General features: G+C 45.3%; 1 protein-coding gene and 1 pseudogene across 5 annotated transcripts in view; one reads left to right on the top strand and one right to left on the bottom strand.

Moving 5' to 3' along the window:
• The window catches only part of MGAT5 (alpha-1,6-mannosylglycoprotein 6-beta-N-acetylglucosaminyltransferase), a 371,967-nt gene that overhangs the window by 109,545 nt on the left and 235,417 nt on the right, over positions 1 to 27,005 (top strand). The window lies entirely within an intron of this gene.
• LOC137764647 (histone H3.3-like) lies at positions 24,031 to 24,428 on the bottom strand (annotated as a pseudogene).

Raw genomic sequence — 27,005 nt, 5'->3', positions numbered from 1 at the left:
GAAAGCCCCAGTTAGACTCCTCGTTTTCAGTTTCGGTGAAAGTTGCCTCAGGTTGTCCAGCCAGAGGGTACAACACAAATGTCTTTCTCTGGATATATACCTGGCATTTCTCAAATGTATTTGACTGTACCACTTGTGCCATTGTTGGCTTATGGCCTCTCAACTTCAAATTTGTCCCGTTTGCCTGCGCTGTAAAACTGGATCTGGGCCCCTTCAATTTTTTTCCTTGGCAGATCGCACAATGTTAAGCTTTGCCAGTAGAGGGCACTGGGGAGACTTTGTAGGGGGAAAGGGTTTCGCTCCTGATTCTTTGTGCTTTCTGGGGGGCTCCTCCAGAGTGTGTGTCTTCTCCAGTGTTGGCTCCTGTGTCATGTGGCAGCCAAGAGCGCACGGTGGCCAGCAGCTTCCCGAGCACCCACTTGGTGATATGTAGCAGATTGCTTGCAGTGGGATACCTCCCTGTGAGCAGCTTTCCTTGGCACTGTAGAGGATGCATTTCTAGAAGATTTGGCCAACTGGCACCACAGTGGCTTCTGTGCCATCTAGGGAGTCAAAGCTGTGCTCTCTCCAACAATCAGGGTCTCCACCCTGGGGTGGGTGCTGCCTCTTCCTTGGCTGTTCCTTATAACTGGTCTTCTATATGCTTTAGCATCCCTTGTATTACTGCTTACTCGTCAATCTCTTGTTACCCTAACCCTGGTTGTAGTTAACTATTGTTTATATTAAGCTCTTCCTGTTAATGTTACTGTGTGATTTCCATCTCCTGATTGGATTGACTGATACTAGACACCTTTTAAAGTACTGTCAAGAAAATTGTTGACTCTGAAATAGGCAAAAAAGATTATTTAGTGTCCAGTGCACCCTTCTGGGTCATCTGTGCCTTTCATTTTCTTTGAACTATTGTACTAATGTGGCAAGTTATAGGAAAATGATAGCAATGGAAGTGATTCTTATTCATAGAAATACAAATTAATTTTGTCCAGTGGAGGTACTATCGATTGCTCTCAAGAAACCAGTTTTAAATATACTAACAAATTTATTTCAACACTCCTGATGTGTTCTGTGTGTGTTCTTTGTAATCTCTTTTGAATCTGTTGTAATATCCTTCTGGTTCCCTCTTTAATTAATGAGCTAAGTAAAATCTTTGATATCTGTTCATTTTATATTTGTAAGAGTCATGGTTTGATCTGTAGAAAAATCATAACAATATAATACTTTAAGGAGCTCATGAGCTATGCCCACTTATATTAAAAAATATCATAGAAAATGGTGATATGAATTGCTTGATTTAGAAACATTTTTAATATTTTATAACTGGACAAATAGAGAAGTAAAACTCTATTTGAAAGAACAAATAAGTATTACAGTTATGTTTTGACATAGAAGATAAAGATTCATAACATAGCGGACCGGGGCGGCGGGCAGCCAGGGTCCGTCAGTCCGCCTGCCCCTCCCCAGGCCGCGCCCGTGCTCGCCGGTTCCCTCGTCGGGGGTCTGGGGCCCCTCCCACGGGACCAGCGCCAGGGGGTCCTCGAGTCCCCTCCAGGGGAACCAGAAGAGACTCCCACGGGGGTCCCGGAGCGGCCACAGGTCCGCTTCCATGGGGGCTGGAACCAGAGGAACCAGAGGAGGCCATGGGTGGGCTCCCAAGGGGACCTGGGTGACCAGTGTCCACTCCCATGTGTACCACCACCAGGGATTTCTGACGTCTCTTGAAAATGAGAGATCTGGCAACAGGCCACCATTCACACCACTTCAGAGACCCCTTTCACAGATGGCTGCCTATATGAAGGCCCCCAGTGACTCATCTGGGATTGTTCTCCACACATGCACCCGGCCCCCAACACTCTCTGTCCCTTCTGTACTGACCCCATTCTGTTTTATGATCAGGGATTGGTCAGCCCCAGTCCTCACCTGGGTCCTGAGCTCACTCACAGCTCTAACCTCCGCTTGCTGGGGACGATGTCCTGCACTGGGAAGGCGCTCAATAGATGTTTGTTGAAAAACCAGTGAATTTGGGGGAAAAAAAAAGATTCATAACATAGCCACAGCATGGGAAAAAAATATTTGCAGATCATATATCTGATAAGGGACTTCTATTTAGAATATGTTAAAACCTCTTTCCAACTCAGTAATAAAAAGACAACCCAATTAAAAAATGAGCCAAGAATCTGAATAGATAACTCCCCCCAAAGAAATACAGATAACCAATAAGTACATGAAAAGGTTCTCACCATCATTAGTCATCAGGGAAATGCAAATCAGAGCCATAGTGAGATACCACTTTACACCTACTAGGATGACTACAATAATAATAATAAAAAAACCACAGACGATAACAAGTGTTGGTGAAGATATGAAGAAATGAGAAGCTTCGTACGCTACTGTTGGGAATGTAAAATGGTACAGCCACTGTAGACAGCATTTTAACAGTTCTTCAAAATGTTAAACATAGAGTTACCATATGACCCAGCAATTCTACACCTAGATATAAACCCAAGAGAAATGAAAACATGTGTCCACACAAAAAGTTGGACACGAAATGTTTATATAGCAGCTTTATTCACAGTAGCCATCAATTGATGAATAGATGAAATCTGATCTCTCCATACAGTGGAATATTAAGCCACTAACAGAATGAAGTACTGATACATGTTATAACCAGGATGAACCTTGAAAGCATGGTGCTAAGTGAAAGATGACAGTCACAAGAGACCACATAGTATAGGATTCTACTTACATGAACCATCCACAGTAGGCACATCTATGGAGACAGAAAGTGGATTCGTGATTTCCTGGGGGCGGGAGGCGGGGGAGGATGGAGGACTAGGAGTTGATAAGTAAAGGGTTTTCTTTTTTCTTTTTAAGATTTTTAGAAATTTCATGTAATGCCTGAAACATTTATATAAACATATTTCCATACAAATAACCCAATGAAACTTTAGTATTAGTTGTTTTGTTTGTTTTTTTATACTGAAGGTTCTTATTAGTCATCACTTTTATACATATCAGTGTCTACATGTCAATCCCAATCGAGGGGTTTTCTTTTTAGGATGATGGAGATGTTCTAAAATTGATTGTTGTGATAGTTGCACAACTCCATGGACCTTCTAAAAACCTTTGAGTTGCACACTTTGAAAGAATGAATTGTATGGTATATGAGTTGTAGCTCAATAAAGCTGTTACCAAAAAAAAGATGACCTAGACAAATGATCATCAGATAAACCGAATTCCTCAGTGGTGGGTGGTGATGCCACCTGTGTGTGAACATACAGATCCACTGTCCACAGGTCAGAAGATCTTCGTGGGCTTTCTCTTTGTATGTCCTCTCACATAGTACTTTCCTTTTTAATTTAGAGCATCATTTCTTTAAGGAAGATTATTGCAAAATGAACTGAGTAGCTGCATGATTTCTTAACAGGATGTTCCTCCCCTCCCCATCCCCCCAACTTTGGAAGCAGTTTGGAGAACCAATGCTTTATTGGAACCTTTATTTCTCCTGATTTTCTATCACTACTTGAGTGTTTAAAGTCTTATTTTGTATCTTTTCCTGTCAAGGTCTTGTGATAGTGGCTGCTGAAGGAGTCTGTAAATTTGTAAATTATTTAATTTACAAATGATACAAAGCCAAAATGATACCTAGAGCTTTTTTTTTTTTTTATAAATTGATTTATTTATTTTTGGCTGTGTTGGGTCTTCGTTTCTGTGCGAGGGCTTTCTCTAGTTGCAGCAAGCGGGGGCCACTCTTCATCGCGGTGCGCGGGCCTCTCACTGTCGCGACCTCTCTTGTTGCGGAGCACAGGCTCCAGACGCGCAGGCTCAGTAGTTGTGGCTCACAGGCCCAGTTGCTCCGCGGCATGTGGGATCTTCCCAGACCAGGGCTCGAACCCGTGTCCCCTGCATTGGCAGGCAGAGTCTCAACCACTGCGCCACCAGGGAAGCCCAATACCTAGAGCTTTGATTGACAGAAACAATTCAAAGAAAAACCAATGGGATAGAACAATGGACCAAAAGTAACAATATAAAATGTCTTGGGTATACAGTCTCCCCTTATCTGCAGTTTTGCCCTCTGCAGTTTCACTTACCTTCGGTCAACCACAGTATGAAAATATTAAATGGAAAATTCCGGAAGTAACAATTCACAAGTTTTAAATTGTGCGCCATTCTGAATAGCAGTGATGAAATCTTGCACCATCCCACTCCATCCTGCTCAGATGTGAATCAGCCCTTTGTCCAGTGTGTCTGCCCTTTAGTCACATAGTAGCCATCTCAGTTTTCAGATCAACAGCTGTGATACTGCAGGACTTGTGTTCAAGTCACCCTTATTTTACTTAATAATGGCCCCAAAGCGCAGGAGCGGTGATGCTGGCAATTCACATATACCAAAGAGAAGCTGTCAAGTGATTTTTTTTTTTTATAAATTTATTTATTTTTGGCTGTGTTGGGTCTTCGTTTCTGTGTGAGGGCTTTCTCTAGTTGCGGTGAGCGGGGGCTACTCTTCATTGCGGTGCGCGGGCTTCTCATTTCGGTGGCTTCTCTTGTTGTAGAGCACGGGCTCTAGGCGCGCCAGCTTCAGTGGTTGCAGCACGTGGGCTCAGTAGTTGTGGCTCGTGGGCTCTAGAGCACAGGCTCAGTAGTTGTGGCACACGGGCTTAGTTGCTCCGTGGCATGTGAGATCTTCCCGGACCAGGGCTCGAACCCGTGTCCCCTGCATTGGCAGGCGGATTCTCAACCACTGAGCCACCAGGGAAACCCTAAAGTGATTTCTTTAAGTGAAAAGGTGAAAGCTCTCAACTTAATGAGGTTGCTAAGATATACGGTAAAAACGATTCTTCTTTGAAACTGTGAAGAAGAAAAAAGAAATTTGTGCTAGTTTTGCTGTTGCCTCTCAGACTGCAAAACTTACAGCCACAGTACATGGTGTTTAGTTAACAAGGAAAAGGCATTAAATTTCTACAATAAGATATTCTGAGAGACCACATTCACATAACTTTTATTACAGTATATTGTTAGAATTGTTGTATTTTATTATTAGTTATTGTTAATCTCTTTCTGTGCCTAATTTATAAATTAAGCTTTATCACAGGTAGGTATGTATAGGAAAAACATAACATATATAGGGTTTGGTACTATCCACGGTTTCAGGCATCCACTGGGGGTCTTGGAACATATCCCCCAAGGATAAGGGGGGGGGCACTGTAAATAGGAAGTCTTGCACGTGGGTGCAAAACAATCAATTACACCAACCCAGAGTGGAGAAGACCTTGCTTGACGGTCATTCCAATTAGAAATAAAGCCATGGTGGTTTCAATTGGGTTATGGTGGGGAGGAAGGTTAAATAAGAACCAAAGATTGCTGCGGCTTCCAGAAAGCTAACCCTGAAGTTTTGGTCAGACCCCAGGTCATCACTTAATGACTGAATGGCCCAGGGCAGGCTGTATAACCTCACCAAATCTCAGTTTCCTCATCTGTAAAATGGGGATAGTAGTATAGACCTCACAGGATTGTTGTGAAGATTAGCCAGGTTAATGTTTGTGAAGCCTTAAAGCTGTGCCTGGCACCTAGTAGGCACTATATGATGGTGACACAGATGATGGTTCTAGAAATAGGGATTCTAGATTAAGGAGGAGACGGTGCCAGTATGTGGCAAGAATCAGATCCCACTGGGAACATTGGGATCTGGTTAACAGAATCATCGACTTACAGGGAGTGCAGGTAGAGGGTGGCCCTGCTGGGGGAGGGGCTGGGAGATGTCAGTGCAGTTTAGCAAATAATCATTGAGTATCTTCTGTGGGAAAACCGTGTTAGATGCGCTGGGGATAAAGCCCTAACATCACACGTATAATGTGGAAGGAACTAGGGTTCACAGGAAGGGCAGCCTGGGTTAGGACAGAGAAGTAATAAGAGCATTTCTGTACTTGTATCTCTCAGTCTTGGGTTCTTCTTCTGTAAAATAGATATTATACTGGCTGTGAGAATTAAGGTTTACATAAAGTTCCTAGTTGGTTCATAGCAAGCCCTCAAGAAATAGTACTTATTATATAGCATAATAATATAATCAGGAATAATTCAAATACAAAAGTAACCATGCACAGATATTTCATAAAAGTTATAAGAGAGAAACAGAAGGGAGGGATCCTGTATGCTTAGGGCCTGACAAGGCAATGTTTCATCTGAAAATGGCCTTTCAGTAGATAAAGACTGGGGTGGAGGATGGGGGATACGGTGAAGAGACTAATTTCTGATAATCAATGATACTGAAAGGATTCCTTTAGGTATAGAGAAGGTAATAGGAGGTAACTATTTTTTTTAATTTATTTTTTTATTGAAGTATAGATGATTTACAATGATGTGTTAGTTTCAGGTGTACAGCAGAGGTAACTATTTTTGAGGTCTCTTCTACTTCTTATGATTCTTCGTAGTTTATTCTAGGAACATTCCTTCTGTTGAAGGGGTTCCTGGAGTTTTCATTCTCTACGCCAAAGCATTTCTAAGTGAAACTTTGGGGGGCTGTGGCAGTCTACCCGGGGAAATGTTTGTCCAGGGACCCTCTTCCTATTCCCAATAACCTGTACTCCTACGAGTAAGAAAAAGACGTGAAAACATTTGTTGTAGAATATTCAATTTTGAAAAAAAATAAAAGTTTTAAGTCAGGTTTCCTGTGGTGTTTAGTTCTTTTTATAGGAATGTTAGAATCCAACCGCCTCTAGATCCTGTGGGGGCACGACAGCTCGGTTGGGTAGCTCTTTTCCAAATGGAGGTACGTAAGGTTAAATGCCTGGGTGTGTAGTTGGCTGTGAGGATGATCTGACCAGGGTCAAGTGGCTGAACAACGTCAGACGAGGAAGAGGGGATTCCTCCACTAGAGGAAGAAGATACACAATACCGTTGCCCTGTAGAACCTTCAGGCAGCCTTCCTGATCCTCTCTTACACACTGGCTCCTCCATTGTCCTGTCTTGGTGGATGACATACCACGTTGCCTCAGCTGCCCGAGATGAGAGTCTAGTGGTCATCGAGACTCCTTCCTCCATCCCCTCCACTTAGTCATTGTTCCTTGTCCTGCTTATTTGACCTCTTAAATGCTTCTACCAACCAAGACTGCCACTACCCTGTGGAGGCCTTTATCTGACTCAGTCCTCACCCAGAGCTGCGGGAGCCTCCTGGGCTCTGGCCGTGGCCTCTTCACATCCGCCACACAGCAGCCACGATCAAATATGGCAGTCTGTCCACTCTTAAAGTCTCCAATGATTTACATCATTTGGGGTTCTCATTGAACAGGGGAGGTTTTCCGGAAACATCTGCAGACCTTTTTCAAAGAAGTATTTGGGTGTAGGTCCTATCCTGGACCCATAAGTAGAAAGGGGGCATTCAGAATGGGGTTTGGGCTTCTGTATTATGAAAAATCTCCCCAAACAGGAAGAAACCCAATAAGTAATGCTTTAAAAGGCAACTCTTTTGTTTTGAAATAATTATTTCACAGGAAGTTGCAAAAAAGAGTACAGAGAGTTTCACGAACCCAGCTTCCCCCAGTGGTGTTGTTTTGTATGCTCTAGTACCAGGACATTGACTACAGACCTAAGTAATGCTTTTGAATGCCCATTTCTCTTGCCAGGTTAGAATGTCACACTTCCTGTTACACGGACTCTTGGGTTATTTCTTGACTTTATCGGGATACATTTTAATTTAGGATTGGCATGGACAGTCTTGAGTCTGTGAGAGTTGAGGGTCATGGCGGTGGTGTTTGTTGTATGTGAGTGTCTGTAAGAGTTTGATAGCTGCCACATGTTTATCCTTGCAAAGTGGATTATACCTCCAAAGAGCTTGCCAAGAATAAATTTGAGCAGTGTAATTCTATCTGGTGACCTAAGGTCATAACTTTGTTATGTAAAAAGTCGGAACTGCCACAACAGGTTTTATGCTAGGAGAATAATGCAGGCAGTTCTTGAATCTAAGATACAGTTTGCTTAAAATGATGTCCATGTGAATTGTTTCCCAAGCATGTGTACATCTTGCTTTGTTTTATCTTGTTTAGGTGGTAAAACGTAAGGGCACAGGGCTTGTTTGGTCTTGTTTTGGTCGTAATTCTAAACTACAGCATCTACAAGGGAATGGCTCTAGATCATGAATCAGAAAGTGGAGTTTTGCGCTGAGAAATGGAGTTGTAATGAATTACTATAGGTTATAATGAATTTGGGGAACGGATTTCAGACTTTAAGTGCTGACCTAGGAAATTCTTTGAAGCAGTGATCTTTACCAACATCGGGAATCGGGCTTGGTGACAGAGCTCTGCTGTCTTGCCCATCAACCCTGACGGACGAGCTAGAAAAATCCTTTGTGTCAGTTGTGGTGACATTTTGCTGACACTTGCCTCTGTTTTCTGTGTCTCGCACAGATTTGCTTGCATCTTTTGAGAAAGGCAACTGAGGGGCAGTAAGAAAACCACTGTCTGATTCGGAATAAGACTAGGTTAGCGGTGGCCGGTTGTGTGTTTTGAAATCAGGCAGTAGGGGGAGATCTCCCACCTGACTAGCAAAGGCCTCTGGGGTGCCTTACAGGACCAGGCACTGGACTAGGCCCTTTGCAAATGAAAACCCTGCAAGGTAGACACTTTATAGACGAGGAAGCTGCGTTTCCATTTCTGTAACTTCCCGAAGGGAGCGGGCTCAGGGGTAGTTCACGTCAGTGCTGAGATTGGAATCTGGCTCTCGCTGCCACACCAGACTGCCCCTCCATCCATGCAAGACACTCGGCGTTCAGCTCCGACCCTCTTGAGTGATTCCCAAGCAGGCTTCTGAGAGAGGATTGCAGAGGCTGACTCCTTTCACGGCTGAGAGGCTGCCCTCTGAGTGGAGGATTCAGAACATACTAGATGCCACGTCCTTGATGATGGGTAATAACCTCACTAGGGTAGGAAGGAGACTTCGTGGTACGAGGAAAGGAGCAGCCAGCTGAAAGTTACTCATCTAGTTCATTTCTTCATGTTTCTCATGCTTGCTGTCAGTGAAGTGGTGAAGTGGTCATTGCGGGTTGAGAAGGAAGCTCCAGTGAATAGTCAAGACCTTGGGTTCTTCAGAGAGTTTCCCAGAGCAGTGATGCCTGTATTTTCCAAGGACAAGACCAGCAGGCATCTTTATTGACCAAGGAGTCATAAGGACTTTTCCCAACAAATATCAGGCACTTAACTTGCAGGATCTGAATTCCTTCCTTCAGGGAGTTTGAATCTTAACAGGGAGCAAACCTTGACGCTAGAATGTGTATACGTATCAACAGTTCCAGTTGATGGGGGTGCCTTCCAAAGGAACAGCCGTGTGGCTCTGTCCTTCATCCAGGATGATCAACAATCCTGCTTTGCCCGGGTTTCCCAGGACAGGGGACTTCCAGTGCTAATACCAGGGTGGAGTTGGTCACCCCACCTTCAACAGTCTTTGTGGTCCTGGGCAGGTCACTTAGACTTTCTGGATCCTGGGGTCTGCATCTCTCTTTCTAGATGGCTTTTAAATGCCCTTCCAGTTTCTTAGGATTGGCAGTTAGGTATGACTAATTCCCAAGCCTGTGTTGGGGAGAGCATGTGGGCTAAAGCTAGAGCTCTGAAGCCTTTGAGAGTGATGATCAGAAATTAGTATCTGGTTGAGAACAATACCGGCTACTGTTTAGAAAGTTAAGAATGGTTAGGCAGTTAGGATAAAGTAACAGGTACCTGTAATGAGGTGGCCTGAGCAGGTGAGCAACACTGTGAACTCCTTTGAACTTGGGCCCACCTGGAACTTAAAACAACAACAACAACAGAACGAAATTTGTGCAGACATTGATAAATACAGAGATTTGTCCCAAGACTCTGGGCTTTCTGGTTCTCTGGAAAGACTGAAAGATTTGGCCAACCCCAGACTGTCTACCCTCAAGCTGTCCCATGTCTGGAGCTGCAGAGTGGCTGCTGCCTCTAGATGGGTCTCTGGGGCTTCCCTGGTGGCGCAGTGTTTGAGAGTCTGCCTGCCAATGCAGGGGACACGGGTTCGAGCCCTGGTCTGGGAAGATCCCACATGCCGCGGAGCAACTAGGCCCGTGAGCCACAACTACTGAGCCTGCGCGTCTGGAGCCTGTGCTCCGCAACAAGAGAGGTCGTGACAGTGAGAGGCCCGCGCACCGCGATGAAAAGTGGCCCCCGCTTGCCGCAAGTAGAGAAAGCCCTCGCACAGAAACAAAGACCCAACACAACCATAAATAAATAAATAAGTAGATGGGTCTCTGGTCTATCACGGCCCCCGTTTTCCCTCACCTACCACCCTCACGCCTCAGACTTGTTTTCCCCCCATTTTTCTCTCTGCGCACTTCAATTATCTGTCTGATAAGGTGGACACTTCAGCTCAATAGCGCTTAGAATTTGAGGGCATGCTTAACGTTGCATTGGTTTCCTGGCCTTACCCAGGCCAATTGACTCATCATCTTGGGGAGGGTGGTGGGCTGACATTTGTGTTTAAAAGGTCTCCCCAGGTGATTCTGATGCACAGTGAGGGTTGAGAACCAGTGCCTTAGCTTGATCCTGGGGTAGGTTTTGGTGGGGAGAAGCACCGTGGGGCAGAGGAAATGAGGAAACAGTTCACCTGCCCCATTGGTTGGGGCCGTCACAATGTGAGTGCAATGTGAACTGAGCTCACTGGAAAAAAATCAGGGAACTTTTTTCAAAGCAAACATCCGGATGGCGTGTTCACGGCACATTTTGCCAAGGTATTAATAAACTCTCCCCAGGTCCTGCTGCACTGCTGCAGGCATTTAAATCATTATAATAATGATCATAGTGTTTTGCACAGTGATTATAAAAGTATTTTTTAATGGGCTTGTAAATCTAGTGGTCGTGAGAGGCAAGTGACATAAATTTAGCGAATTCGTTGGAGGCAAGGGATAAAATGGAGGGAGCACACTTAAAATGAACTTTGGTGGTTTTCCATTTTGCATAATGGCTTCATTCATGTATAATTCCCTCACGGTAAATCAGTTTCTGTCATCTGATGCCAACCTGCCCCTCCCCCTCCTGCCAGGATTGCATTCTAGGCTATGAGAGTGGTCATCCTGAATTATCAAAACATTTTGAGTAGCTGGTCAATAAAAGTCTGTTCTCATCTGAATCTTAAAATGGAAGGGACTTAGATACCACCTATTTCTGCGGCTTCCTTTTAAGGGCAGACAGAACCAAATTGAGATGTTAAGTGACTCATTCAAAACTCTGTCCCTGGGGCTTCCCTGGTGGCGCAGTGGTTGAGAATCTGCCTGCCAATGCAGGGGACACGGGTTCGAGCCCTGGTCTGGGAAGATCCCACGTGCCACAGAGCAGCTAGGCCCGTGAGCCACAACTACTGAGCCTGCGCGTCTGGAGCCTGTGCTCCGCAACAAGAGAGGCCGCAATAGTGAGAGGCCCGTGCGCCGCGATGAAGAGTGGCCCCCGCTTGCCACAACTAGAGAAAGCCCTCGCACAGAAACGAAGATCCAACACAGCCAAAAATAAATAAAACTCTGTCCCGAGTCCTGGAACTCTGTGCCTTACGGTCCCCTTCCTCTCGTTTACAGCTACTCTCCCCAGGTCCCCAGGACTGCAGAGAAACTGGGTGTCTCTCTTGCTGTGTACTCTTCCTCAAGCTTGCAGCTTGCAGTCAGTAGCTTACAGAACTTTTATTCATCCTTTATCCCCCGATGTCTAGCCTGGAGCCTGGCATTAGTTGGAGCTTAAAAAATGAGGGAAAATGAAGGGAAGAGACCCAGTTTACATCACAGGGTCTCTGAAACCTCTGGGGGGCTTCTCTCCATCTCCTGAGTCTCTGGGACCCCCTGGTGTGGTGCCCTGGAGAGAGCCCTGAGTTCGCGTGTTCTGCACGGCTGTGTGGGAGGGTTGGTGGAGGTGGCACTCGTCTCTAAGGGCAGGGACCATCTCTTGAACCTTCGGTGTCTTCTCCACAACGTGTGGAAGCACAGAGGGCACACAGCGTGCTGCTTCTGTGCATGTCTGTCTGACGGGGGTCTCTGCGCTCTAGTCAGTTTCTCTGGTTTCGTTCTGTAGAAAATACTCGAAAATGCCGCCTTAACGTCGCTTTGATGGAATTGCATGAGAAAAAATACATAGTAAGAGTGTAATCTCGTTCTAAACTGGTAACATGTGTTAGCAATCTGCCATTTTTCTCAGGATAGCCTCTGCAGTGTAAGGTGTGTGTGTGTTTTTACGCCCTTGCCATATACTTGGATGCCCAGCTCTAATATTTGTAATTATTTTGCTGATCACATACATTTTAGTTGTGCCTCCTCATAACCTTTGAAATGAAGTCTCCACCGTGAGGCTCCACACTCAGCCCATTCTGGGTTCTCCTCCCTGTCGTGAGAGCCAAGACACCTCGTAGCAGAGATGCTTTGCTGGGTGGGAGTTGGGTCGGAATAGGAGTGGGTGTTTGCCGGATCACCTGGGAAGTTGTTTTCTTTTCTAATCCCCAAATTGAAGCCCAACTCAGGATGACTAAAGCACACTTAGGGGAGGAGGATGAGGGAGAGCTCTGCTCAGGGCTAAATGTTTTGAAAATTTTCCAGATGATTATTATATATCTCCCCAGCTCCTCATTTGAAAAGAGCTGCCTTACAGGGTTGCCTTGAAATTGGAGGAAAACCCGAACACTCGGTGGAAAGCAGCTGATATTTATTAAGTGCTTATTGTCGTGGGCCCAGCAAGTGATTTAATCCCTTTGGTTTTTTGCAGACTCACTCCGTTTATTCATCAGTGAGCTGCCTTCGAGGTGTGAGGCTCTCTGATAGATGCTGAGGCATCCGAGAGCCGTGGTTAAGCCTGATGGCCGGGGTCTTCAACAGCTCTGCCACCTGGTAGCTGTGCGGCCTCGAACAGATTGCTTGGTCGTTCATACCTCAGTTTCCCCCGCTCTAAATGGGGACCTCATCAGCTGAGAGGATGTGTGCTACAGTGATAACGGCCAGCTCTTACTGCAGTGAGGATGAGGACAGCCCTGCCTTTAGAGAGTGGATAGTTGGGTAGCAACCAGGGTCCAGCAGGGAAGCACCGTGGTCAGCACATGTGACATTTGACCCCGTCTGTGCTTTTCACATCTCACCATACAGTCTTCCCTCCCTCTGCACCCCCCATCCATGCCTCATTTATCTATAACTGAGGAGCTCAGCTATATGACTTTATCGAGAAATATCCCAGAATTCTGTATCACATCTTGTTAATGAGTGACGTGGTGCAGTGTCATTATTGCGAAGGTCAGTTTTGGTCAGAATTGTAGAGTGGCGCTCCCAGGCCCTCCTGAGAGGCTGCTGGCACTTATACCAAATGGCCCTAAACTATGGTCCTTTTCTGCAGTTACTTTCTGTGCTGTCATCTTCATTCACGCCCTCCTGACTTCTAAAATTCCTGATCTCTCACCACTAGAGTAGAACCAAAGGTCACCGGGAGAAACCAAATGACTAGACTTGTTACATCAATATGCTTGGCTTTATGCAAACGACTTAGGACACAGTCTGAGAGTTCTTGAGGAGAGACTGTTGTATCCTTCTGACCTACCCTCTGTCTCCCTTTTCTACTTTTAAGGATCCTTTGATGACAGTGAGCCCAGCAGGATAAGCCAGGATCATCTCCCTATTTTAAGGTCATCTGATTAGCAACCTTAATTCTAATCCGATACCATAATCCCCCTTTGCCGTGTAATGTAACAGGTTCTGGGGATGAGAATGTGGACATATTTGGAGGACCATTATTCTATGTGCTATAGTTGTTTTGTTCCTTTTTGTTTAATTAATTACTTACAGTATGTTTCAAAAAGGATTAAAATATGTAATACAGGAAGATAAAAATACGTTTAAAATTAAGGGGAGGGACTTCCCTGGTGGGGCAGTGGTTGGGAATCCGCCTGCCAGTGCAGGGGACACGGGTTCGAGCCCTGGTCCGGGAGGATCCCACATGCCGCAGAGCAACTAAGCCCGTGTGCCACAACTCCTGAACCTGCGCTCTAGAGCCCGCGAGCCACAACTACTGAGCCCGCGTGCCACAACTACTGAAGCCCGTGCACTTAGAGCCCATGCTCCGCAGCAAGAGAAGCCACCGCGATGAGAAGCCCGCACACCGCAACAAAGGGTAGCCCCCGCTCGCCGCAACTAGAGAAAGCCTGCACATGGCAACGAAGACCCAACACAGCCAAAAATGAAAAAAATAAAAAAAAAAAAAATTAAGGGGAAACAGATGAGGCAGGGAGAAAATAAGAGGAAATTTAGAGTCAGGAGTGAGGTTTAAACACAAAATAGACACCAATTTACTTCCTGGAAGGGGACCGTGATTTTGGCTTTTCCTAGCCACTCTCTTGAAGGGGGAAGCAATGTCAGTTACCTTTTACCGTGCCATTGAGTAAGATCCAACCAGTTGTCTAGATGCCCAGATGATACTAAGATGAAAGAGAACTTTCTTCTCTAGGTCCTTCTGAATACAAGAAGAATAATGAGGAAAACCTTTGCCAGGTTTACAGTAAACCCAGAGATATGTTTTATCTGGCCGTTTCCTTTTTTACTGCTTTCTATTTTAGGTCAAATATATACATTGCTTTGAAGATTTCTTCCAAGACATGTCATCTGGGGTCAGGCCGAATCCAGAGGTTGGAAATGTCTAGAGCAGCAGTTGCCGTGTGATGGTTCTCATGCCCTGGGCTTTCATTCTGAATGGCGGTGATGTCCTTTTCACCATTTCTATTTTTCAAAGTCATTAAATACAATAGATATTTACATATATGATCTCCGATCCCACTTGAAGATGGAAGAGTTTGAAAGCCTGCCAGCATTTATCAAGAGCTTGCGTTGTGGTTAGTAGTTCTGGACCAGCAACCCAGGAAGTTTTGGGAAATGATATGTTATAAAAATATTTATGTATATCCCCAATGGACTGTTGGTTACAGACACGATGCATTAGGAACACCCAGGGCAAAGTATAAATTATTGAGCATTTTACTGATAATTCTGCCGATTTTCCTCCAGATTATCTTCCCTTCTAGCCAAAAGTTGGATTCATCTGATCAGAAATCTTTTGGCATATCTTACAGTATTTTTTAAAAAATCAATATTTAGAGAAAATATTTTGACTGTGATAGTCATTTTGTTTTTTAATTTATTAGAATTAAAGACTCATACACCTGCAGTGTGTTATTTGTGGAGAAATGCTTTCAAATAGCTGCCGGAAACCACCTGTCTCATCCTGATACTTAGAAACAAAACATGGAAAACTTAGAAAATAAACTTATGGGGGATTGGAGATGCCAGTTAATCACACCCTTCCTCCCTTCTCGGTTCTGAAGTAGAGAGAATAGTAGAGGCCAGATGAAGATTACAGAACCAGCTTTATTAGAGTAAAGCTGAGTTGGAAGATGGGTCTTGGGTGCAAGACTTCTGAGCCATCCTAGATAGAAATGTACACAGTTGCCCTGGTGATTGCCAGGAAGCCTTGGGTGGACTCAGCTGGGTAGGGGAGCCCCGCCTCTTTGACTCCTGCGGGCAGGGAAAGGGGGAGTGCACCTCCTGAGGGCAGGAAACCCAGCAGGCATGCCCCGCCTCCCCGCACCACGGCTGAGATGCTGTCCTTCCTCCCCAAGAAGACCTGTGAACACTGATGAAAGAGCAGTTATAGTCTCCTCTGTGGTTCTTCCTGGGAAATGGAGCACACGTTCTGCATGAAAATGTGTCCAGAGGAAGTAAAGAGTCCTCCCTTTATAAACCATTTGATTTGTTGTTTTTAAATTCAGATACAAGAAATCCAAACATTGGGCTGTTTCCTGTCTAGTTTTGATGCTGGGGCCGGTAATTAGATTGCTCTCTGGTTTTGAATAGATGTTGGGTCCCCACACAACATGTATACTAATAAGACTGTAATTGTGAAATTGATTTTGTTGACCAGTCATACTTGTTTCTTACATAATTAGATGCTGTGTGTTACACGCTAAATGGGTAAAAGGTGATTTGTCATTAATCATTTTGCACATGAACAAAGATGGTATCAAAATGAATGAACTTCATAAACTGTAATATCTTGTTTCAAAAATGAAATAGGAATTAAGAAAGGATTAGAAAGTTCCTAAGGTATGTGTGCCTATGCGTATGTGTGTGAGAGAAAGAAAGACTGTTAAAGGAGCTTGTTTCTTACAAAAGGTTGGGCAAAGTCGATGTATAACAGTACATGGATTAAGTCATCCTTCAAATAGTTTCTTTCAGAAAGAACTTAAGTCATCTTTCAAAAATAGTTTCTTTCAGCAAAGCTTTGAAAGGCTTTCAGTGGCCATAAAGTCAGTTAGTTATATGCCCTGGAAGATATCAGAATTAGAAGCATTTCTAGAAACTTAAATATTGGTTCACATCATCTTAGGCAAAATTAAGGCCCTGATAAGGATGCTTACCTGAGTTGAAGGTTGTTTCACTTTGAAGTCATGTAGGACAGTAGTCAGGATCCTTAAGCAGGTTTTCTAAACTGAGCCACTTGAGCAATTAAAAGACAACAAAAGCCCAGTAACCCCCTGATGATGTCTAACTTTGAGCAGCACAGAGTATATGATGGGTAGCTGCATAGAGTGATTCGTTGTATAGAGTTATTTGCTATATCCGAGTTAAAGTCGGAAGACGTGGATCCAAACTGTGTCTTGGATTTTAGCAAAATGGATCAAAATCCTGCAATTGGAAAGCATGGCCAGTTGTCTTATAAGCACTTATAAGCACTAATTCACAATGATAAAACCCTGCCATCTGCAGGTGTCATTCTCATCTCAGCGGGATGCATCCTACAGTAACTCTAAGAGTGTCTATAAGACAGCCGGTCTTCCTGACATGCCTCCAGTTTATTCAGAAGTAATACCAAATCATTAAGTTCTTTGCACATTAGGAAAAGGAGAAGAATTGTGCCATATTCTCCATCACCCCCACTGGAAATTAGTGTCCGATTGGCCCTCATTCTTAGTATTCTGGATGAGATAAAAAACAATGCGTCTCAAAACTTTAACGTGCAAACAAATACCTGAGGATCGTGTTCTAAATACCAGTTCTGATTCGGTTGGTCTGGGATTGGGCCTGAGATTTCTAACAGTCTTTCAGTTCATTTCAGTGCTGCTGGTCTGCAGGCCAGGTTTTGAGTAGCAGGGTTATAGAGGCGCTGGTTACTAGATGCATTGGTAGACATTGAGGCCATTAGTTGAGCCTCAGCTAATCTCTCATCTTTGGAGCCAAATGCCAAGGAGAGGTTAATAAAAGCCCTAACAGTCCAACAAGTCCTTCCATGGCGTAGAGGTCTAACAGGGCTCTGTAGTGGACTAGCTCTTCCTGAAAGACTGCCTCCTTGGGCAGGGCTTCTTGGGCATTCATTGGTCTGAGAAGACCAGCACGTGAGTCTTTAAGGAGAAAACCAGAGTGCCTTGCATGTAGATTGTCTAATAAGCCAGTTCGACTGCGTTTGTCCAGAGTAGAGAGTTTATCATTTTAAATACTGGGGTAGACCATGTTTTGGATCCCACTAGATAGGATCCATAGACATGATAGAAAGGACATCTTTCCAAGAATGTAATAGTTTTCATGTCTGCCTATGTATTCAATAAAAATACCCCTGCTCGGGCCGCACCTCAGACCAAGTTAATCAGTCAGAATCTTTAGGTGTGGGACCTGGCAGCTGTCTTTTTTTTTTTTTTTTAAAAAAGAAGGAGGCCAGGTGATTCTTAAGTGTATCATGGTTGAGAGGCCTGGATTTAGGCAATCCTTAACTCTGAGGGCAGGGAGCTCGCCTCAGAGATATTAATCTTGAGATATTAATCATTTGTGTACTCCTATGGCTTGTGACCAGGTATTTGCAGTATTGGTAGAGTTGACCTTCATTTATAAATTAAGGGACAAGTAAGCATCTGATGGTTGAGTTCTTCCCTAAGAAAATTCAGACTTGGGGCATTTATGACCCAGGTTCTGCCAGAGCCTGGGCTTTGCGTTCCATGGGGGTTTGCTATAACCCCGTTTTAGAAGTGATGGGAAATTCATTAAACCATTTACGTTTGATAAGCCTCTGAGGGGCCACTTCTGCTGATGGTGTGTGCATGTTCGCGTGTGTGTGCTCATCTTGTCACTCACCAGCTAGTTTTTATTTTATTTATTTATTGGCTGCGTTGGGTCTTCGTTGCCGCGTGCAGGCTTTCTCCAGTTGCGGCGAGCGGGGGCTACTCTTCGTTGCAGTGCGCGGGCTTCTCATTGCGGTGGCTTCTCTTGCAGAGCACGGGCTCTAGGCGTGTGGGCTTCAGTAGTTGTGGCTCGCAGGCTCAGTAGTTGTGGCTCGTGGGCTCTAGAGCGCAGGCTCAGTAGTTGTGGCGCACAGGCTTAGTTGCTCCGCGGCATGTGGGATCTTCCCGGACCAGGGCTCGAACCCATGTCCCCTGCATTGGCAGGCGGATTCCCAACCACTGCGCCACGAGGGGAGTCCCCGCCAGCTAGTTTTTAAAAACTTTTAACCTGCTGGTCTTTATCAGATCTTGTGCTTGGAAGGCTGTCCCATTCCTGCAGACAGTACCAACCCCAGCATGTGCTCCTCTCCAGGTGGAAGAGTGGGGTCCTGGGGTGACTGACTTGTAGGGTTCAGGGAGCACTTGTTGAATAATGAGCTTTATCTTCAGGGCATTGTCCTACGTTTTGGAAGTAATTTTGATGATTTTTGTGACTCTGGTTTTCTTTATTACTGGGGCCATCTGGAGCCTGTTGTCATTTGTGGGTGTTTTCTACATATAAGGAGTTGCCAGAAGTCTGATCCTCAGAGGAAAAAGGTGCATTTTGTACTTACCATAAAATTCCTTTGTGGCTTTACTGTCCTTTGGCTCTGAGTGGAAGCAAATCTTGGAGCTTGTCATCCAACATCAAGGAGACCTACCTAACAAATTTACACACCATGTGATCTTTTCACAGACCATTCCTTTTTTCTTCCTAGAGAGTCGTTATCGACCTGTCACAATGTGTGTTCATGGTTTCCTGGGCTGGAAGCCAGATGACAATCCTTTTCTATTTAAGACTGTCTGATGTAGCATCCAGCTTTTGTCTTCTCAAAGCCTTCTTCCCTGTACCTTGATTTGTAGACTAGGATCTTTGTGGAGCGGAGCGTCAAGGCCATATACTAATTAGTACATGGGGGCATAGCCAGCCCAGGCATGAACTCCTTGGCGCGTGCCAGGATAGTGTTGGCACTGAAGGATGTGGAAGAAAATGAGACTCACCTGTCAGTCAGCTTGGGACAGCGTCAGGAATCCGCCCCCCTCTCGTCTCTCTGTGGCCTCTAGTCTTAGCTCAGGGCTCTGAGCCTGCACATCTTCAGGGCTGGTGACTGGCTCCTGAGTTTACTTGGTTTGCTTCTCCTTGCCCTGCGATCTAGTCCTATGGGCTGGCCTTCCCTGAGCCTCATCCTATGGGGTGGGTAAGGTCCTGCTGATGGGCTAAAGCAGTGGTTATCAACCTGGGTGCTTTTATCCTTTAGGGAACATTTGACAATGTCAGGAGACATTTATGTTGTCACAGTTGGTGGTGGCGGGTTCTAATGGCATCTGTCTCTGAAGGCGTGTAGTAGCTAGAGGACAGGGTTGCTGCCTAACGTCCTACCACACGCAGGACAGCCCCCTGGGACAAAGAATGCTCTGGCCTCAAATGTCAATTGTGCCAAGAATCGAGACACTCTGGGTTAAATGGATTTATTTCATTTTTCAGGGACCCGTGCTTTTTGTTTTGGTTTAGTCGATGTTTTCAGAATTCTTAGAGTTGCTGTGGTTTCATTTTTTTTGTTGATGGGAAATTCTGTCAACTGTGAACAACCTGTGAGCCTGGTAAATGAAACTTACAGAACATGGGAAGATTCTTATCCAGAAGTGACAGCTTCCTTCTCACTCCTTTGTCACCTTTCTCTTTTGTCCACCTGCCAATAAGGTGCACGCCTCCTGCCTGAGAGGCAGAGTCAGAATACAGTTCATCCATGTGTGTTTCCAGCTGTTTTCCCTGCCCCTCTGCTCCCCCTAGTGGTCATGGCCACACGCACAGTGACCCGAGGACAGTTGGGAGGGAGTTGAGGGTGGGATGGAATAGGGGGGGCAGGAAGGAAGGCCTGTTCTGGATACAGAGTCATTAGCCTTATTGCAGTGTTTGAAAATTTATTTAGCTGTTGATGCCAGTTATGGAGCCCTGAACTACACTTGGAAAGCAGGGTTAACTGCAAGGAGGTCCTGCTTCAGCTGGGCAGGGCTGGCTGTTTCCCTTCCCCGCCCACACCAAGAATGCAAGTGCAGCCTAATAAATGCAGGCTGGGCACAGGACTGTCTTGGTTTGATCACTTCAAAGGTAAAAGGGATGAACCGACGACCCAGAAACCCCACTACTGGGCAGATACCCAGAGAAAACCGTAATTCAAAAAGACACATGCACCCAAATGTTCATTGCAGCACTATTTACAATAGCCAGGGCACGCAAGCAACCTAAATGCCCATCGACAGACGAATGGATAAAGAAGATGTGGTACATATATACAATGGAATATTACTCAGCCATAAAAAGGAACGAAATTGGTCATTTGTAGAGACATGGATGGATCTAGAGACTGTCATACAGAGTGAAGTAAGTCAGAAAGAGAAAAACAAATATCGTATATTAACGCATATATGTGGAACCTAGAAAAATGGTACAGATGAACTGGTTTGCAGGGCAGAAGTTGAGACACAGATGTAGAGAACAAACGTATGGACACCAAGGGGGGAACAGTGGAGGTGGTGGTGGTGTGATGAATTGGGAGATTGGGATTGACATGTATACACTGATGTGTATAAAATGGATGACTAATAAGAACCTGCTGTATAAAAAAAAATAAAATAAAATTCAAAAAATAAAAGAAAAGAAAAGAAAAGGGATGGGGCGTGTAAGACCCAGGCATCAGAAAGCAGCCACCCCCCCCCCCCCCCCGGGTCTCGAGAATAGCAAAGGTGTGTTGTTTTAGCGGGTGTCTTTTGGTTAGTGACTCAAGATAAGACTTGTTTAGCTGGTTCTAAAAAGAACAGGCTGTTTTTTCACTTCGAATGTGTTTTTCCTGTTTATAAAGGCCCAGAATTTGTCAGAGAACCGAGTCAGGAAAGTGGAAGAGAAGGGGCCCGTCCATATGTGTTCCAGCAGTATCCCCACCACCGCTGGTTCCTGGGCTCCTTTGCGCCGCAGGCTGGGAGGAGAGCTTGTGGCTAGCACAGCTGTCAGGGACTCACGCCTCGGATGGGGGCTGCTGCCGAGCGGGTCTGGGGGCTGCTGCCGAGCGGGTCGGGGGGCTGCTGCCGAGCGGGTCTCAGCGCTGGCTTCAGTTTGGTGGCACCGAGCCGTCCAGGGAGTGAGCATCTAGCCTCTAGCATCTTCCCAGGAATTTGGGCTTATTTCGGAAGAAAAGGCTGCTTTGCTTGTCCTTCCCTCCTGCTCAGTTTCTCCTTTTAACAACAGAAGACACCATATTTAGAGCAAGACTCCCCACCCCAGCCCAGGCCATCTGCCTGCCTTGCACCAGTAGTTCCGTGAATGTATGTTTTTCTTCCTTTCGTCTGCTGATTCTCCCAGCTCCTCAAGGTTGATGGGACATCGCAGTAGACTCACGGTTCCTTACTGTCACCAGACTGTGGTTCTGTTTGGTGTTTCATATTGATAAGTCGCTTCCATTTTGAGCTTCTGCAGGCAGCTGAGAGACGCAGCTTGGTGTGGTGGAGACCATATCGGATCAGGAAGCAGGACTTGAGTTACGGTTTGATTCTGACTCTAGTTGGAAAACATAACGTTTCCTTCTCTGTGAATCAAGAGTTTGTACTTGGTTACTTTGTTCCTAAGCAAGATCTCATGTAGTGTCCCAGTCTGCATGAAGGTACTTTATACATTTTAATTTATCCTACTTCCTTTTAAAGTCGATGACGAGGCCAGTGAGCTGCTCTGGTGAGCAGAGTCGGGAGTGGTGAGATGGTGTGCACGCACGTCAAGGTTAGCACACAGTTGATTTCTGTGCCGCATTTTGGTTGCAAAATAGTGGAAGTCCAGATTCACCCTGATAGCAGATGTTAATGGCTAGTGTTTTTGTTTTAACACAGTGTTCCAAGCACTCTTAAGTTGCTCTTAATGTAAATTTGTGCTGAGGCTGGAAAGAGAAGTAGTAGGAAATTGTTTCAGAGTTGAGTCATTAGCATTCTCTAAAGACTGTTATTGCTACTTATAATTAGGAGTGATCAGACAAATGTCTTTGAAACTTACAGTTTATGACTGACCCTCATCTAGCATTTAATCAGGGTCTCATAGTGTTTGCTGTCGTGCCGTTTTACATGAGTAGATATGTGGACCTGAATCTTATAAAACAAATAAGCAAACAAGACCACTGCCAAGCATTAATTTTCCCGAGCAAATTAGCGTAGGATTTCAAAGTTCAAACTCCACCTACAGAGGTATGTGGAAGTTGTGTTGAGAATCTCTATAGTATAAGACTTTTCCTAACCAGTTGTTTTAAGAGAAGATACTTTAAACAACGGAAACAAAATTCAAAGTAAAACATTTGTGGAACCTCAGAAACGTCTCTGGGGACCCTGAAGTCCTTCGGAACACAGTTCGAAAACCAGTAACTAGGATCAGTCACCCCCCTATTCATCTAGCTTAACAATGTTCTGTGGTTCTCCAACTTTCCCCATTTTGCTTAGGCAGAACCTGAGACAGACTTGCCTAGGATCCCGCTGATGCTGATGGGCGGGACTAGCTGTGGATCAGAGGTTTCCAGGCCTTGGATGCAGGAGTTCATTCAGTTCCCCCTCATCACCCTTCTCATCTTTTCCTGTCACCATCTCGGATACCCAGTGATGAAACCAACAGCCTCCTCCAGAGTTCCCCTCAACTTGTTTCCCCTCTCATCCCTTGTCTTGGATATCATTTTGGTCCCACAGTCACTGCGCCTTCTAGAATTATCTTCTGAAGCTGTTTTTCCTTTTTTTTTTTTTCCCTTTTAGTACCCATCTACCACCATCTCCCCTTTAGTTTAACCCCATCTAGTCAAGGGCATAATGATCCTTCACTGCTATGTGACAGATCTTAGGGTTAAAAACTCCCAAAAGGTGAGGTTAACTTACAGTCTCGGGGTGCCTGGCTTCTCTGTGGCTCACACCAGGAGGTGGCCCTGGAGGTCACGGCTCATTTGTGTTTCATCATCTCATCCCCATCATCCTGTTTTCTCATCTGGCAAACACATAATGACCGTCCCCGGTGTGCAAGGCAGTCCCATTCCTGGCACTTCCTGTCTTTAGAGAGCTTACGGAGAAATGAAAGAAAAGATCGTCCGACAGAGCAAGTAGGTAAGCTCTTGAGGAAGAGCACGTACTGCTGGGAGAGCCCCAAGCAGGATGAGCCCTCCTCAGTCCAGGGAGCCAGGGGAGGCGTTAGGCAGGATGTGGGGTTCAGTTGTGAGACGGGTGGGGTTTCCAAGGCAACGTGGATGAGCACAGCAGACTCAGGATTTCTTTCTTTCTTTTTTATAGTTTAACGTATTTTAATAGCAAACTTACAGGAACAGCACAGAAGACAGACAACATTCAAAATATGTACCTGCATGTAGGACACCTCAGTTAGAAAACTATAGTGAATGGATGGAATCCACTGTATGATAAAAACGCTACAAACACCATTTAGTTTCAGTCAATAAGAAATTTACCTGTTTTAAAAAAAAATCCAAATGCTGGCACTGTCCAGAAAAATTTAACAGGTTTATTTATCATTGTTATAAGGTTGAACTGCTGAAACTTGTTCGCGGAAACATCTTGACTTGCATTAATGCTTCATGTCCCTGCATTGATATTAAAAATTCACACACACATGAAAATGGAAAAACTACCAGTACCTGATTTCTGTCGCCCCCTGTTTTTCCACTTACAGTCATATACTTAGGTACCTTTTGACCCCGTGGGAAAAAAATATTTAACGTTCAGAACTACCAATAGCAGGAAGAAGAGAATATATTTTTTTTAAAGAATGAAATGTTTCCCGTCTGAGTGGATCCTTAAGCACGGTTCTCCATGTATGCGGCGCGCTAGCTGGATGTCTTTTGGCATAATTGTTGCACATTTGGCATGGATAGCTCCGAGGTTGGTGTCTTCAAAAAGGCCAGCCAGAGAGGCCTCGCCGGCCTCCTGCAAAGCACCAAGCGCTGTTCTCTGGAAGCGCAGACCTGCTTTGACGTCCTGAGCGACTTCCCGCGCCAGACGCTGGAAGGGGAGTTTGCGAATCAGCAGGGCCTGTAATGGTGAGGTTTCTTCACCCCTCCAGTAGAGGGCGCACTCTTGCGAGCGGCTTTCGTACCCAGTCGCTTCCTCGGTGCTTTACCACCGGTGGATGTGCGGGCAGTCGGCTCTGTACGAGCCATGGTGTATAGAGACCTCCTCCCTTACCCTCTTCCCCTTCGGCTGGAGCTCGGCGAGCTAGACTTGGCGGCGCTGGTGTTGGAGAGCGACCACCGCACCACGGCGGCTGCGAACGCAATTCGGATTTCTTGAATGTTGCTGCCGAGGGTGAGGCGAGAGGTAGGCTCTGACAGCCACCATCTAAAGACAGGTGGGAAGATGGGGTGGTCCGTAGTAGGACAGCAGAGGTGTGTGAATGACTAAGTTCAAGCAGTGCTACCCACGGGAATGTGGGACCGGCAAGCTGTGTCGAGATTGTCCTGTGGGCAGTGAGGAAAAGATCACATCTCTCCGGTTGGGGCTGACATCGCTCCTGAAGGGACGGGCATTTCCAGCCTCATCCACCCTCCGATGACACAGGTCCTGATGTAAGAAGTGGTCCTCCAAGGATGGTGGATGGGCCTCTGAAGGAACTTCTTCACTGCTTCATCAGTCCGGCTTTGACCCCGTTGGTATGGGGCTGTTTTTGAGAGCACCCCCAAGTGGTTTGAGAAATTGGCATCTGGCAGGCAAAGCAGGTCTTGCCTCAGAGGGTGGCCCGGGAGGTTGATCCGGAGCTGGGAAGGGCAGCTGTGCCTGGTAAACGGGGTGGCACATTTCTCTGCGTAATTTCCTTCTGGTGCTGGGCCTGTGGTCAGCCCTTAGTAAGGGCACAACCTTACCTCGGCTGTGCTGTGGGCAATGGGGGAAGGGTGGCTTCTCGCTGGGGCCACAGTGCTCCCCCGAGGCTTATCTGCCTGTCTCCAAGTTCAGCTTCTCCTCCTACCCCAACTTGGGAGGTGGGCTTGCTTGCTTGCTTTTTTTTTCATAACAGCTTTATTGAGATATGTTTCACATACCATCCAAGTCTCCCATTTAAAGTATATAATTCAGTGTTGTTGTTTTTTTTTTTTTAAGAATATCCACAGAATTGTGCGTCCATCACCACAGTCCATTTTAGAACATTTTCATTACCACCCAGAATAAACCTGGCAGGCCTTAGTTGTCCCCTCCCAGTTCCCCCATCCTCTCAAGCCCTAAGAAACTACTCTTGTTAAGTTCTACTTCTAGAGATGTGCCTATTCGAGACATTTCATATAAATGGAATCATACAATATGTGGTGTTTTGTGACTGCCTTTTTGCCTTTTTTCACTTAGCATGATGTTTCCAGGGACCGTCCATGTTGTACCATGTATCAGTGCTTCATTTCTTTTTTTTTGACGAATAGAACTCCGTTGTATGGGTTTGTCCCATTTTGGTCATCCACTTGTCAGTTGATGACCATTTGGGTTGTTTCATTTTTTGTCTATTATGAATAATGTTGCTGTGAACGTTCATGTATAAGTTCTTGTGTGGACACATGCTTTTATTTCTTTCGGGAGAATTCCTAGGAGTGGAGTTAGCTGGGTCATATGATAACTGTCTGTTTATTCATTTGAGGAAGTGCCAGACGGTTGTCCACACCGGCTGCACCATTGTACAGTCCCACCCACAGGATATATAGGGTTCTCATGTCTCTGTATCCTCACCAACACTTGTTCTTATCCGTCTTGTTTGATTATAGCCATCCTGATGGATGGGAATTGGTATCTCTTTGTGCTTCTGATTTGCATTTCCCTAATGGCTAATGATGTTGAGTGTCTTTTCATATACTTTTATTTTTGAAATTAAGGTGCATTTCCTTGCCCCAGATCTTTGATCACATTTTGTTGAGGAGTGAATGGGAAGGGAGGAAGTGCTCGCTGCTCACAAGTACAAGAATAGAGGAGATGCATATTAGGGTGGTTAGTGGCCGTGATGAATCCAAAAGCTTAACATATTAGGAACAGACTCGGTACAAACTTCTTTCTGGACGAGGATAGATGAAGCCATGGCCCTGGGCTGTCACTACTCTGGTTGGCAACAAGACCTTTTGAGATATACTGTGTAGCCCTTTTTGTGCCTTACTGAATCCAGTTTGGGAGAGGATCCAGCTGTTTGTTAGGAGATCAGGAGGCAGGCAGATTTTTAGCCCGACTGACAACATTTTGATGGCTATTGTTCTGTGGCCTCTTGATTAATATCATGGCCATGACTGATAATTATCATTAAGTCCCTTCATGGCACCAACACCCTCTGGTATGGATTGCTGTCCTATTATTGTCCTGTTACTGTTGCAGTTAGGGATGTCTCCCTAATGATGATTTTGAAAAGTCTTTTTAAATTCTTTCTTTCTAGTAGGAATTGTAGAGACGGATTCCAATTTAATTCTGTGTGTGTGTGCTGATATAGATGCTGTTATTTCAAACTCTGGATTCCATTGGAGAAAGGAATATTTCTGGCAGTTCTGTAGTCACTTAAAATCTGGGCCCTCAATAGTCAGAACTGTGCTCTGAACTTAGAGATTTTCCCTCCAAATTTTTATGTCTCTGAGCTGGAAAAATTTAACCACGACTGGGTTTCTTGACCATCCTTTTGCCCCTCAATGCACCACCTGGGTGGTCCTGACTGTCCCCAAGGCCAAGGCAGAGAAGCGCGCCACCTTGTACTGGGTCCTTGCTCAGTTCTTGAGCCTGGTCTT

This window comes from Eschrichtius robustus, chromosome 5 (assembly GCF_028021215.1).
Source record: "Eschrichtius robustus isolate mEscRob2 chromosome 5, mEscRob2.pri, whole genome shotgun sequence".
NCBI classification, from domain to species: domain Eukaryota; kingdom Metazoa; phylum Chordata; class Mammalia; order Artiodactyla; family Eschrichtiidae; genus Eschrichtius; species Eschrichtius robustus.
The sequence above is the reverse complement of the archived record's forward strand: the minus strand, read 5'-3'. Positions and strand labels throughout refer to the sequence as shown.